Source organism: Garra rufa, chromosome 17 (assembly GCF_049309525.1).
Source record: "Garra rufa chromosome 17, GarRuf1.0, whole genome shotgun sequence".
NCBI classification, from domain to species: Eukaryota; Metazoa; Chordata; class Actinopteri; order Cypriniformes; family Cyprinidae; genus Garra; species Garra rufa.
The window spans coordinates 10876458-10890050 of NC_133377.1; the positions used below are offsets into that span (position 1 = coordinate 10876458).

The following is a 13593-nucleotide window of genomic DNA, read 5'->3' on the forward strand; positions in this document are numbered from 1 at the left end:
TGAATGGCCGGTTACTTAAAAAAAATTAGTAGCCATATTAGCTGGTGAGTGAAAAAGTTAATTTCACTCCATGGTTTTAATTTTATACTGGACCATATAGGCCTATACTTAAAAAGAAAATCATCCCCTACTTGCCCACATCACCCAACACACTTGAGTTTAAAAACAAACTGTTGTTTTATTTGGCAAATAAAGAGTTGCCTGGTATTTTCAACAATGCAGAGCAAACCACTAAGATAAAATATGTACATGATGAAAGCTAAGTGTATGTTAAGTGCAATTTTACAAGTAGGCCCAGGACATAGCATTTGGAGTGAATTGCCTGAATGACCCAATGCTCTCAGGTGCTGTATAATAGGACAGTTCAGATACTGAGTGCATCCTCTTGAAGGGTCCACTGGAAGGTCTGCAGCCATCATTCATTTGGCCCAAACTGCAAGTAGGAAAATAAAAGTGTGAATATGGTCCGCTGAAGCTGGGGTATGAAGTCTGATGGGACCAGTCCCAAGTTTTCCTCTTGCATGTCAAACCTCGGTCTTCATTTGCAAAGCCCAGAGATGCGTTTTCCAGGTTTCTGGATGGACAAAGTGCAGGTTTGTGCCTCACATGGGCGCTGTTTTCCCGCTGCAAAAGTGAGTCGATGGAAAACGGGCTGGTAAACTTGTTTTCCTTTTTTGCTTTGGGGGGTTTGCAGGTCGCCTTGTTTTCTATCGTATTCTCCACAGTGGGATTTTCCATGTTTTTATAAAAGTCAGGAAATACATCGCGCAAACCGCTGAAGTGGCGTCGCAGTATCTTTGGGGTGATTTTACTGTCATCCACTTTCCAAAAGTTGCGTTTTGCATTTGGGCACTCTGGATTTATAGGCACCTGTAAATACGAAGGCATTTATATTAAAAATAAATGATAACAATGTGAAGAAAAAGACGAAAGAGAAAAAGAAGAGGGACGTACCTTTACAAAGCAGTTGTTTGATGATAAACAAACTCTGATATTATTCTCAAGGCCTTTTCTGTCGCCATCCACAAATATTGTCAAGGCATTCATTAGCTGATGAGAAAAAAGGCATGTTACAGTCAAACCAAAATATTGTAGCGTAGCTAATATGTTTCTTTGAGTTTGCTTATTTGATAAAGCACTGAAGCACTTTAACGATGCTAAATAAATGTTTGCGTTCAATAAAAACAAATAAATACAGAAAACAATTCCTCCGCCCAAAAATATAGTACCTTACGTTAGCCAGCTGAATGCAGTAATTTGGCGGAGTGATACAGAGAGTTTAACTGCTCGTTTAATCCAAATTTAAAACCGAACGACGCACTTTATTAACTGTAATACATTTGAACTTACCTCGTGAAAAGTTAATTTCTTCTCAGGTGCGTTCTGAATAACATAAGCGATCAAACCCAGGTAGGTCATTTTCTGTTTGGAGTATCTCTTGTATTTCCTTCTGACCAGCATGTCTGCGCGCTCTCGCTGCATCTCTGAGAACATCTGAAACTGTAATGAGTGTCTGTCGTGTAGTTATTGGCCTATATATGAAGCTCCTCAGCTTTAGAAGATGTAGATGGCCATTTCTCGTTAATGTCTCTTTTGCATAATTGACGGAGGTGTTAACATGTGGGCGGACATGCCTGGACCACCACAGTCTATTGGCTGTGAATGTTTTTAATATTGTAACATGCCCAAGCAAAACTGTAAATAGAGTTTTAAGCTCAGTTTTACTAATAAAATCTTACAAAACAAACGAGTGTAATTACTCTGTTTCACGTGTTTCAATATTATTTAAACAAATAAACAAAACAAAACAGTTTATTAAATAATGACATTAAATGTAAACGTAAATAGGTAGGCTAAAGATAAAATTACTCATAACCACAATATTTTAGGCTACTATCATATACTTTCCAAACATTGTATTGTGCATTTGGGAACTCTGGATTTATAGACACCTGTAAATGTGGAAAAAAAAGGTACAATAAAACTAAAACTATAAATATGTATTGTTATCCCCCGGTTTCACAGACAAGGCTTAAGCCTAGTCCTAGACTAAAATGTAAATCTGAGCCGTTTTAACTGAAAGAAACTTTCACAGGCTGATCTTAATATACATGAGTGCCTTTGTTTTGTCTCAAGATGCACACCAGTAATGTTTTTTTCTAAGCACGTTTATAAAAAATACTTAAATGCCCTAAGAGAACTATGGCCTAAGCCTGGCTTAGTCTAAGCCCTGTCTGTGAAACCAGGCCTACAGTATATGTATTATTGTATTACATACTGTTTTAGATAATGACATTATATGGAATATTTTTAATATTTTAAATAAATGGCTAGGTAAACCTAAATGGTGTTATGTGATTTGATGCTTCCGTAGTGGTGTAGTATTATTTTGTATTATTATCTTTGGGGTTAGGTTTTCTCTAAATGGACTGACTAGCACCTTTTCAAAACTCAAAATGAGATGTTGTTTTGTGGCGTAATCACAGAGCAATAAAAGATGCCTTTTCACAAGATGACAAAGTAGTAAACCAATTGATTCAATCTGGTTCAAAACTGTGAATTCCCAACATTCCAGTGTTTAGTCATGAGGCATGAATTCACACGTGGTGTTCATGTGCAAATTAAATGCTTCATACAGTAAGTGTTAATGAGTCAGTTTAACAGACTAGTTCACAACCTCATTAAGTAATATTCACATTTATCCTTAGTTAAGAGGGGCAAGACAAATAAACAGATAATATAGTAAATATTCTCTGGTAATAAAGAGATTATTTACGTAATATGACTAGGCAGAACATGATGATATTTAGATTTATACACTGCAGGCAAAAGTTTTTGGACAGTAAGATTTTTAATGTTTTTTTTTTTTTTTTTAAGAAGTCTCTTCTGCTTAACAAACCTGCATTTATTTGATCCAAAGTACAGTAAAACTTTTTAAATATTTTGTTATTTAATATAACTGTTTTCTATTTGAATATATTTTAAAATGTAAATTATTTTTGTGATTTCAAAGCTGAATTTTTAGCATTATTACTCCAGTCTTCAGTGTCACATGATCCTTCAGAATCATATGCTGATTTGCTGCTCAAAAACATGTATTATTATTAAAAAAGAAATTTCAAAAGAACAGCATTCATCTAAAATATAAAAAGGTTTTATCATCACTTTTGATCAATTTAAAGCATCCTTGCTAAATAAAAGTATTAATTTCTAAAATCTCTTTCCCAAACAGAACCTCCAAGCTGTTGGTAAACAAAAGTTTTTATTTCAGATAAATGCTGATCTTTGGATCCTAAAAAAATGTCTCAACTGTTTTAAATATTGACAATGATAATAAAAAATAATACGTTAAATAATAATAATGTTTCATGAGCAGCAAATCAGCATATTAGAATTGCTTGACACTGAAGACTGGAGTAATGATGCTGAAAAGTTAGCTTTGATCACAGGAATAAATTTCGTTTTTTAATATTTTCAAATAGAAAGAAGCTATTTTAATTAGTAAAAATATTTCACAATATTACCGCTTTTGCTGTATTTTAGGTCAAACGAATACAGGCTTGTTGAGCAGAAAAGATTTCTTTAAAAAAATATATTTGAAATTCCTACTGTCTAAAAACGTTTGACTGGTATATATACTGTTCATGGGTTAGGGGTTTATTTCATATCAGCAGCATATAGATCCCAACTTTTAAAGGTCTTTTTCTGTTTCATAATAAAAAAATACACTATTTTTTGCCCAGGACCAGGTTTTCCAAAGAAACTTCTGTCACTTTTTTAATAAATAAAAAAACAAACTGCTCTTTGAGGTAAAATATCAACAGCATTTATTTAAAATATTAAAAAGAGTAGCACTAAAGTACTAAAACACATAATTTCATGTTTTTTTTTTCAGTAACACTTAACTGATAACATACAGTTTTTAATTGATGATAAAACAACTCTTCAAACATAGATGATATAAGATGCATTAAACAATGTGCAACATAAACAGAAAACATCTTGAACATCTAAACAAATTAAATTAGTCTCATCTGTTTCACTATTGAGGTGAGACTCTGCAGATGAATTGGGTAAAAAAAATAATAATAATAATAGTTATCACCTTACTTACCCAGTTGATTGATTACATTGATAATTGCAAACAATTTTTGTATTACAAGTTTTCTAAAATGTTACGTTTAAATATGCAAATGAGCCATTATTTAATGAAATATGTGCTAATTTGCATACATTACTAGTACAAAAATACACAAAAACACTGGATGAAGTCAGTTTCAAAATTCTTGTTTAATTTTTTTTGACATATTAGAGACAAATGTTTCTGCAGAGGGGATTTTTGCCATCTCATTTTGTCACTCTATAATTCAGAAAAATAATAGATCAGTCAGAAAACAATGTATTTTTTACCATTTTCGTGGAGAATGAAATTTTGTATAAAATCAAGAAATTTATATACAAATTTCTCTGTAAAAATCTTCAGAATATAGACAGAACATTTGTACATTTGTAGTACAAAAATACACAAAAACACTGGATGAAGTCAGTTTCAAAATTCTTGTTTAATTTTTCTGACATATTAGAGACAAACGTTTCCACAGAGGGGATTTTTGCCATCTCATTTTGTCACTCTATCAACATCTTCAGAATATAGACAGAAATAAAAATGTAAAGTTTGGTGTGTAAGTGCTACTGAAGTGGAGATTTATGGCTCAGTGTAGAAGAAAAAAACTCATTTTGAGAAAACGGCCTTTAAAAATATGTATTGTAATGGAAATCTATTGACACAAATAGATAAAGTGCTATAAAAGAAACACTCAATTGTGTCTTTTGGGTGTTTTCTTTCCACTAGTCTAAAAAAACACTTTATGAAACACCAAAAAGCCCAAAATCTCAAAATTGACAGGTGCATGAAAAAACAGTGTTTTGCCTGCAGTGTCTCCCCTTAAATGTCGTGCTTTATCCAATAATGTTTTATGCATAAGATTTTGATTTTTAGAGATAGAACAGGGCAATGATTCACAAACATGGCAATGAGAGGTTTAGAAAAACACACAGCATCACTTTATTTGGCAAAAAAGTTGCCAAACATATGACATTATAGTGACTATAACCAAGATGTTGAACAACATGTATTCTCTTAAAATGTTAAGTGTCTTAAATGGTAAAGTGCCGTTTTAAACGTAGGCCCAGGTTAAAGCGTTTGGAGTGAATTGCCTAATGCTCTCAGGCAGGTGCTGTACAACATTTGAGACTCAGAGCATCTTTTTGGAGGGTCCAATGGATGGACTGCAGCCATCATTTATTTGGCCTAAACTGTGAGTATAACAAGAAAAGGAGGAATATGATCCACTGAAATCGGTATAGTCCCATGTTCTTGCACGTCAAACCGCGGTCTCAATTTGCGAGGTCCACAAACGCGTTTTCTAGGTTCATTGTTGCACAAATTGCAAGTCTGTGCCTCACGGGGGCGCTAATTTCACGCTGTAAAAGTGACTCAATGGCAAACGGGCTGGTAAACTCATTTTCTGCTTCAGGGTGTTTGCAGGTCGCCGTGTTTTTCGTCGCAGTCTTCACAGGGACTTTCCATGTTTTCATAAAAGTCAGGGAAAACATCGCGCAAACCACTGAAGTGTCGCAGTATGTCTGGGGTGATTTTTCGGTCATCCACTTTTCAAGTTGCGATTTGCACTTGGGACCTTTGGATTTATAGGCGCCTATCATTTTTTTAGAAGACATCCATAATAATAATAATAATAATAACAATAATGTATGTAGCCCTTTCGTTTGATGATAAACAGACTGGAATATTATTTTCAAGACCTTTTCGGTCCCCATCCACAAATGTCGTCAGCACATTCATTAACTTTGAGAAAAAGAGCCGTCGTTACATTAAAATAAAAACACTGAATTTCCATTATTTAATAAAACGGTAGGCCTACGCCATCCGAAGACGTAATGTTAGCCTACCTTGCATAGCCTACTATTTTCAGGACACTTCATTGAGCTCTTCATCAGCTGTAATACATTTAAACTTACCTCGTGAGGGTTAATTTCTTCTCACGTGCGTTTTGAATTACATAAGCGATCAGACCAAGGTAGGTCATCTTCTGTTTGGAGTATCGCTGGTATTTTCTTCTGACCAGCATGTCTGCTCCCACTGCATCTCTGAGAACATCTGAAACTATAGTAAGTGTCTGTTGTTGTGTAGGTCTGTGGCCTATATGAAGCGCACCTGCTAGATGTAGATGGCTATTTCTCATTAATGTCTCTTTTGGGTATTATGTGGGTGGGCATTGGCTTTATATATTTAAAGGATAACTATTGCCAAAATGTAACCTGGGCTGTTTTTTTGTTTTTTTTTTTACTGTAAACGAGACAAACATCTAAAAGCATATTTACAACAAACGAGCCGTTTTTGAGATTGACTGTGATTTTGTTTTGTGGTCAATGGCCGGTGAATGGGAGTGCTAGGGGCATAACTTTGAGCGCATCAAAATCAATATTTTTACAACACTAAGAAGGCTTGACACACCATGAAACTTTGCTCGAAGTATCGCCTGGGTCTCTACACATGAACTCGAGCATTGAGAACATTGTTTGTGTACACAGAGTTTACTAAAAAGAAAGGTTTTGAACAACTCACAATCACTGTTTGGGTTTCCGCTCGCAGCCGTCTTGCCAGTCAAGTGGTGTCGATCTCCGAATGTGAGGATGGATAGCTCCTAAAGCATATTTCCATATAAATGCACGGCTAATTCGTTGTTTTGTCGCAAGTGAAAAACAATATTAACCTTCTAGTTGTAAAAAGAGCCTCATATAAGCCTAATATTTCGTCCTATGGAGTCCATTCACTCGCATTCGGAGATCGACACCTCTTGACTGGCAAGACGGCTGCGAGCGGAAACCCAAACAGTGAAAGTGAGTTGTTCAAAACCTTTCTTTTTAGTAAACTCTGTGTACACAAACAATGTTCTCAATGCTCGAGTTCATGTGTAGAGACCCAGGCGATACTTCGAGCAAAGTTTCATGGTGTGTCGAGCCTTCTTAGTGTTGTAAAAATATTGATTTTGATGCGCTCAAAGTTATGCCCCTAGTACTCCCATTCACCGGCCATTGACCACAATCTCAAAAACGGCTCGTTCGTCGTAATTATGCTTTTAGATATATGTTTGTCTCGTTTACAGTAAAAAAAAAATAAATAAATAAAAAAAAACAGCCCAGGTTGCATTTTGGCAGTATTTATCCTTTAATAATGTAATATTGACATGTTTGATATGCTGTAAGTTTGAAGATTGCAAATAAATATAGGAATAAACACCAAAATATATTAATACCGATAAATAGGCTATTAAATAATGTCAGATTTGGATGTAATCATTACCAAATAATGGTAAAACATTTTTCAAACTCAGTTTAAACAAGGACAATTACTGCAATCACAAAGCAATACAAGAGTTCTTTATACCGATAAGTAGGCATTAAGTTTTATTAAATATTGTTGGATTTTTAGTATGTAATCATTTTAAATATTGTCTAAATAAATAAACAACAGGTCCGTATATTAGTACAACATTTTTCTAAACTCAAAGTTTAAACGAGGACAAGCACTGCAATCACAAAGCAGTATAGAGTTCTTTATACCGATAAGTAGGCATTATGTTTTATCAAATAATGTCAGATTGTGTAGTATGTAATCATTTTAATATTCTATAAATAAATAAACAACAGGTCTGTATTGGTAAAACATTTTTCTAAACTCAAAGTTTAAACGAGGACAAGCACTGCAATCGCAAAGCAATACTAGAGTTCTTTATACTTTATAAGTAGGCATTACATTTTATTATATTGTTGGATTTTTAGTATGTAATCATTTTAATATTCTATAAATAAATAAACAACAGGTCTGTATATTGGTAAAACATTTTTCTAAACTCAAAGTTTAAACAAGGACAAGCACTGCAATCACAAAGCAGTACAAGAGTTCTTTCTTAGCAAACAAAGCAGGCCAATTTGATTCAATCTGGATCAAAACTGTAAATTCCCAGCATTCCAGTGGCTTTAGTCATAAGACATGAGTTCACATGCAGAGTTAACATGCTTGCAAATAAATTACTTAAGTGCTAAAGGGTCCATTTAACAGGATTGTCAACAGTTTAAATTATTAGGTCACAGGCTGTTTTAATCAACGCCGATTTGAGACGTCTAAATTTAGGCTTTAGATGAAACGTATTGAAAACCCACTAACAATATATTCAATAAACGCATGAATATTGAGAAATGTCAAACAGTGACTCATGTGACAAAGATTTAAAATCCCGCTGTAGATTTCACCCTGGCCCTGTTTGGAGCTGTCGTCATGTGGCGGGTCATGACGCAGAATGAGATTGTGGGCGGACCAAATAATCGAGAACGTGCTAGGCAGTTCAATTCATTTCACAGAATCGATTCATTCGAACGGTTCATTCCAATTCATTCGTTTTAAGTCAGATACAACAACAGAACAGTATTTACTTACAGAGAACATGTTGAAACATGTTCGATAAAGGGGAATTCCCACAAGTTGTATTTTGTTTATTTACTTCAGGTTAATTTTATTTGTCATTTTTTTATTATGTGATATTTAGGCATAATGGCTTTGTGTTAAAACTAACAGTTTTTAAGCAATTAAAGCAAAATCTTATGAAAAAGCTATTTATTTGCACTGTGGTCTTGCACAAATATCTGTTGAATATACTGTATAAAATCAATATATAGGCTTAGTTAAATATATGACAGCCAATTTAAATTGTGAAAGACTCATTTAGGTGTCAGTAAACGTTTTTTTAAGTGAATTATGAATAAAAATGCAAACTTTATTGTCTAAACATGTTTGGATATTTGTCCAAGGATGATTTAATAGATAAAACTCCAATGGCACAGTATTTATCTTGTAATATTTGGAAGCTGCTGCTTTTCGGCGATTATAATGAAGAGTTATTATTGTTTTTGCCCAATTTTAAGGCACAAATCTTATTTAAAAGATTCAAATATGAATAAAAATGCAAACTTTATTGTCTAAACATGTTTGGATATTTGTCCAAGGATGAATTAATAGATAAAACTCCAATGGCACAGTATATTGATCTTGTAATATTTTGAAGCTGCTGCTTTTCAGCGATTATTATAAATAGTTATTGTTTTCGCCCAATTTTAAGAAACAAATCTTAGTTAAAAGTTTCAAATTTTAGTCACACTTGTTTGTTCATTGACTTAAACGTTATCAGGGTTGCCGAAATCAAGCGAATAGACCTAGTTGAATCATTTGGATTTGCGAATCGGTTCGTTTGAATCATGGAACAGAACATGTCGACCACAACGATTCCCTCGCGATTCAGACATCACTACGATCGCATGGCGAGGCTTGAGTCACTCAGACGCTGTAGATTATTTGCGGGAAGCTTTCGGTAAGTCAAACGAATGCGCAATCTTTCGCTTTATATTTTAATAAACCTGTATTAAATGGCCAAAACTGATGAAAATAGACTTGGTGAAGGACCAGAGAGCCGTGTATGATGGGCATTTAAGCGGATTGTGTGGCTGAGGGTGTTGCCCTAACCGGCTTTCTGTCGGAAATCATGCTTGGCATTGTTATCAGTGTAGTTTTAGGGTATTTTACGTGAATTACAGTAGATGTAAAGCATAATTTGAGTAGATAGCTTTTTGTGGTGTGAACGTGCTTAATGTGGCATTTTGTGGTATATGTATAGAGACAAAGATCCGGGGGGGACCAGCAAAAAACTAAATGTTACTGGATTTAACTACAATACACAAAGACTATACACGGGTTTTCTACTAAAATGACTTAAAATGTTAGTATATTGTCAGTTTCCAGGCCAGTTTCCACGGTTTTGGGCGACATCTTGTCATTTTCTCTCCACGTCTCTGTTAAAGCTCCAGATGAGAAGCTACTGTTTGAGGTAACGTTACTTTTGAGGGAAAAAATGTTATACAACTTAGAACTTGTCGTGTAAAATATAAATATAAACCTTATGTGCTTTAGCATTACTGTTAGCAACATCTGGTTAGAAACCTGTGTATTTCATCACAGCCATAGATTCATATTTTTAGGATCTGTGCCAGTTACATAAGTCTTCTTGACTTTAGAGTGACGTTAAACAAGCTAATTCCTTCTGTTATTGAGTTATGACATTTTTTTGGTATGTATTGCCAGTGTGTTTGTGTTGAGGCGAGCTGACATGATTGATGGGGAAAGACACCCATCCAACAGGTCATTCACAATTTAGTAAATCCGTCATTTCCAAAGGACCTTTTTACTTCTATGGTGTCCGTTTTAGTAGGAGCATAGATGTCATTTCAGGTCAGTGGGGCGTTTCTTTAGGATATTTGATCTAGTTTGTATTATCAATTTTCTTTTCGCTTAATCATATCTTAGTCATATGTGACCCTGGACCACAAAACCAGTCATAAGGGTCAATTTATTGAATGATCTGAAAGATTAATACATAAGATTTCCATTGATATGGTTTGTTAGGATAAGACAATATTTGGTTGAGATATAACTATTTGAACATCTGAAATCTGAGGGTGCAAAGTCAAAATATTGAGTAATCGCCTTTAAAGTTGACCAAAGTCATTTTACAGTTAAAGTTAAAGGTGATCAAAAATTAAGTTTTGATATATTTATGGTAGGACATTTTCAAAATATCTTCATGAAACATGATCTTAATATCCTAATGATTTTTGGATTTAAAGCAAAATTAATAAATAAAAATAATTTAAGCTATACAATACCCATGCTACTTACGACTGGTTTTGTGATCCAGGGTCACTTGTCATTCACAGGGCTGCACTTTTAAGTATTTGTCAACTTTGTTTGCTAGTGTGTAGATCTTTTTCATTTGTACTGCCTTTTCTCACGTTTTACCTTAAAGACTGGTGGCAAAGCTGTTTCTACAGAAGAAAATGTTTTGGCTGAGAAGATCAGCTGTTTTAATCAGAAGTACATCACATTTACGCTCCCAGTCCGTGAGCGATACTGTGGTATTTTTGTCTGCTTTGCACATTGTGTTTTTCATCCTCTGCAGTGGATCTCTTATGTGGTAAGAGAAAGACCAGCGAATTCTCAGGACCAAGAATTCTGCAGAGCTTTCCCCAAGAGGGTCCCGAGCCTCAAATAAATACTTCCACATGACCTTCAGTCCGTGTGCCAGAAAGAGCTGTTTCTGCACTCTCAGTGACGTACAGGATTCCTTGAGATGTCAGCCGACTGCTCTTTTTGCAGTGCGGTTTCTGCTATATGGGGCTCCCCTTTTGTTCGATTCCTTGGGAATTTTACTTGCCCCAGGCTGTGGTCTATAAAACTTGACCGCGAGGTTGTGGGGTGCCAGGGAAATTTAGATCACATCTGCCAAGCTGGATGACTGCGACCGCTTCTTACACGAAAGAAAAGTCACGTGGAGCTCCTTCCTGAAGCGTCAAAGGTGGCTCTAGGCGATGGCAGGGGTCACAGAGCTCTTTAAGCTTAATCGTATCCGAAAAATCTTTGTGTATTCTCTCTAGGTTTGGAACTCTGATAGTTACCAGCCCCTGCAGAATGAAAGTGAATAAACACACTCCTATCTCCGGCTTTGAAGTGCGTGCCAAAGTTGATGAGCATCAGCCAGCACTTGACCCAAACCGGATTCGGTTCATGCAATTATCTGTTTGATAAACAGTTGTTAGCCACACACAGTGTGCCAGGGCGTATGCCAGCTTGCATTTAGCCGCAGGTGATTTAGCCTCATTTATGTTCCAGATGTTTCTCTTTCATGTGCTTATTAGATGCAACTTTTGCGGTGCAGAACATTTCACATGCATAACAATTAAACTAGCCTTGAAATCCCATTAGACAGCTAGAAATATCATTAATATTAACCCATATGTGGCCATGGAGCATGGCCAAAAATACATTTAATTTTTTTTTGTTATGCCAAAAATCATTAGGATTTTAGGTAAAGATTATGTTCCATGAAGATATTTTGTAAATTTCCTATCGTTAATCTATCAAAACTAAATTTTTTGATTAGTAATATGCATTGATATTGAACTTTTTGATTGAACTTCATTTGCACAATTTTAAAGGCGATTTTCTCAGATTTTAGTTAATTAATAGTTTTATCTCGGCCAGATAGTGTCATATCCTAACAAACCATACATGAAAAGAAAGCTTTTTTATTTACTTTCAGATGATGCATAATCTCAATTTAAAAAAAACAACAAAACGTATTAATGGTTTTGTGGTCCAGGGTCACATATTGGCATTGTATGCGTCCATTCTTGTGCACAAGAGCATTGTGCCATAGACAAATGACTTTGAAAGCGGCTATAATTGATGGTTTTCGCTGTTTTTCTCAGGTTTAGTTGCTGACTCAAAGCTAAAGTGGGTTTATTGGTCCAGGTGGTTTGTGTGGTGTTCATTTGTGTGTGAGAAGTCTCATAGCTCACTGAAGCAACTCCTGCAGGTGCACTTGAGATCTGCGTTCACTGATGTATTGAACTGTGGGCACATCCAATTTCACACAAACCAATAACATCACGCAAATCAACCAAACACACTCTCCAGCCAAATGGAACCAATTCATCATGTCAAATGATGGACTTCAATTGCACGCTTAATTAGTGGTCATCTGTCCGTTCAAAGAGAACCAGTTAGGGACAATATGGAAAATATCACTTAGGAAACTAGATTATGGTTTTAAGCCACATATTAAGGTTTTAATGTTGCTTCTTAGATCTAAAGTAAAACAGAAATGTGAGTTATTTATTAAATGTTAAATTTTGTTTCATTGCAGTTTAGTCCTCATTTTGGTCAAAAGTTTACATACACCTTGCAGAATTTGCAAAATGTTAATTATTTTACCAAAATGCATTTGATTGTTTTTTTTTTAGTACTGACCTGAATAAGATATTTCACATAAAAGATGTTTACATATAGTCCACAAGAAAAAATAATAGTTGAATTTATAAAAACGACCCTTTTCAAAAGTTTACATACGCTTGATTCTGGAAACTGTGTTGTTACCTGAATGATCCACAGCTGTTTTTTTATTGTTGTTTAGTTATAGTTGTTTATAAGTTTCTTGTTTCTTCTGAACAGTTAAACTGCCTGCTGTTCTTCAGAAAAATCCTTCAGGTCCCACATATTCTTTGGTTTTTCAGCATTTTTGTGTATTTGAAGTTCCAACAATGACCGTATGATTTTGAGATCCATCTTTTCACACTGAGGACAACTGAGGGACTCATAAACAACTAATACAGAAGGTATAAATGCTCACTGATGTCTCAGAAGGAAGTTTCATGCATTAAGAGTTTGGGGTGAAAACTTTTAGCAGAATGAAGTGTTTTTCTTATTTTGCCTAACTATCAGTTTTTTTTTTCTTTTACTACTTCTCTTCAGAAGCTACAGAAGATACTTGCATGTTTCCCAGAAGACAAAATAAGTAAAATTTACGTTCAAATTGAAAATGTTTTCACCCCTGGCTCATATTGCATTGTGTTTCCTTCTGGAGCATCAGTGAGTGTTTGAAACGTCTGTAATAGTTAAAATTCTCT

The 13593-nt window shown here is 34.9% G+C and overlaps 1 protein-coding gene across 1 annotated transcript in view; it reads left to right on the plus strand.

Moving 5' to 3' along the window:
• The first annotated feature begins 9381 nt into the window (after positions 1 to 9381).
• Positions 9382 to 13593, plus strand: part of ptp4a3a (protein tyrosine phosphatase 4A3a) — a 54219-nt gene continuing 50007 nt past the window's right edge. The window contains exon 1 of the mRNA XM_073821587.1: positions 9382 to 9446. The gene's annotated coding sequence lies outside the window, so the exon portion shown is untranslated. The remainder of the gene's footprint in view (positions 9447 to 13593) is intronic.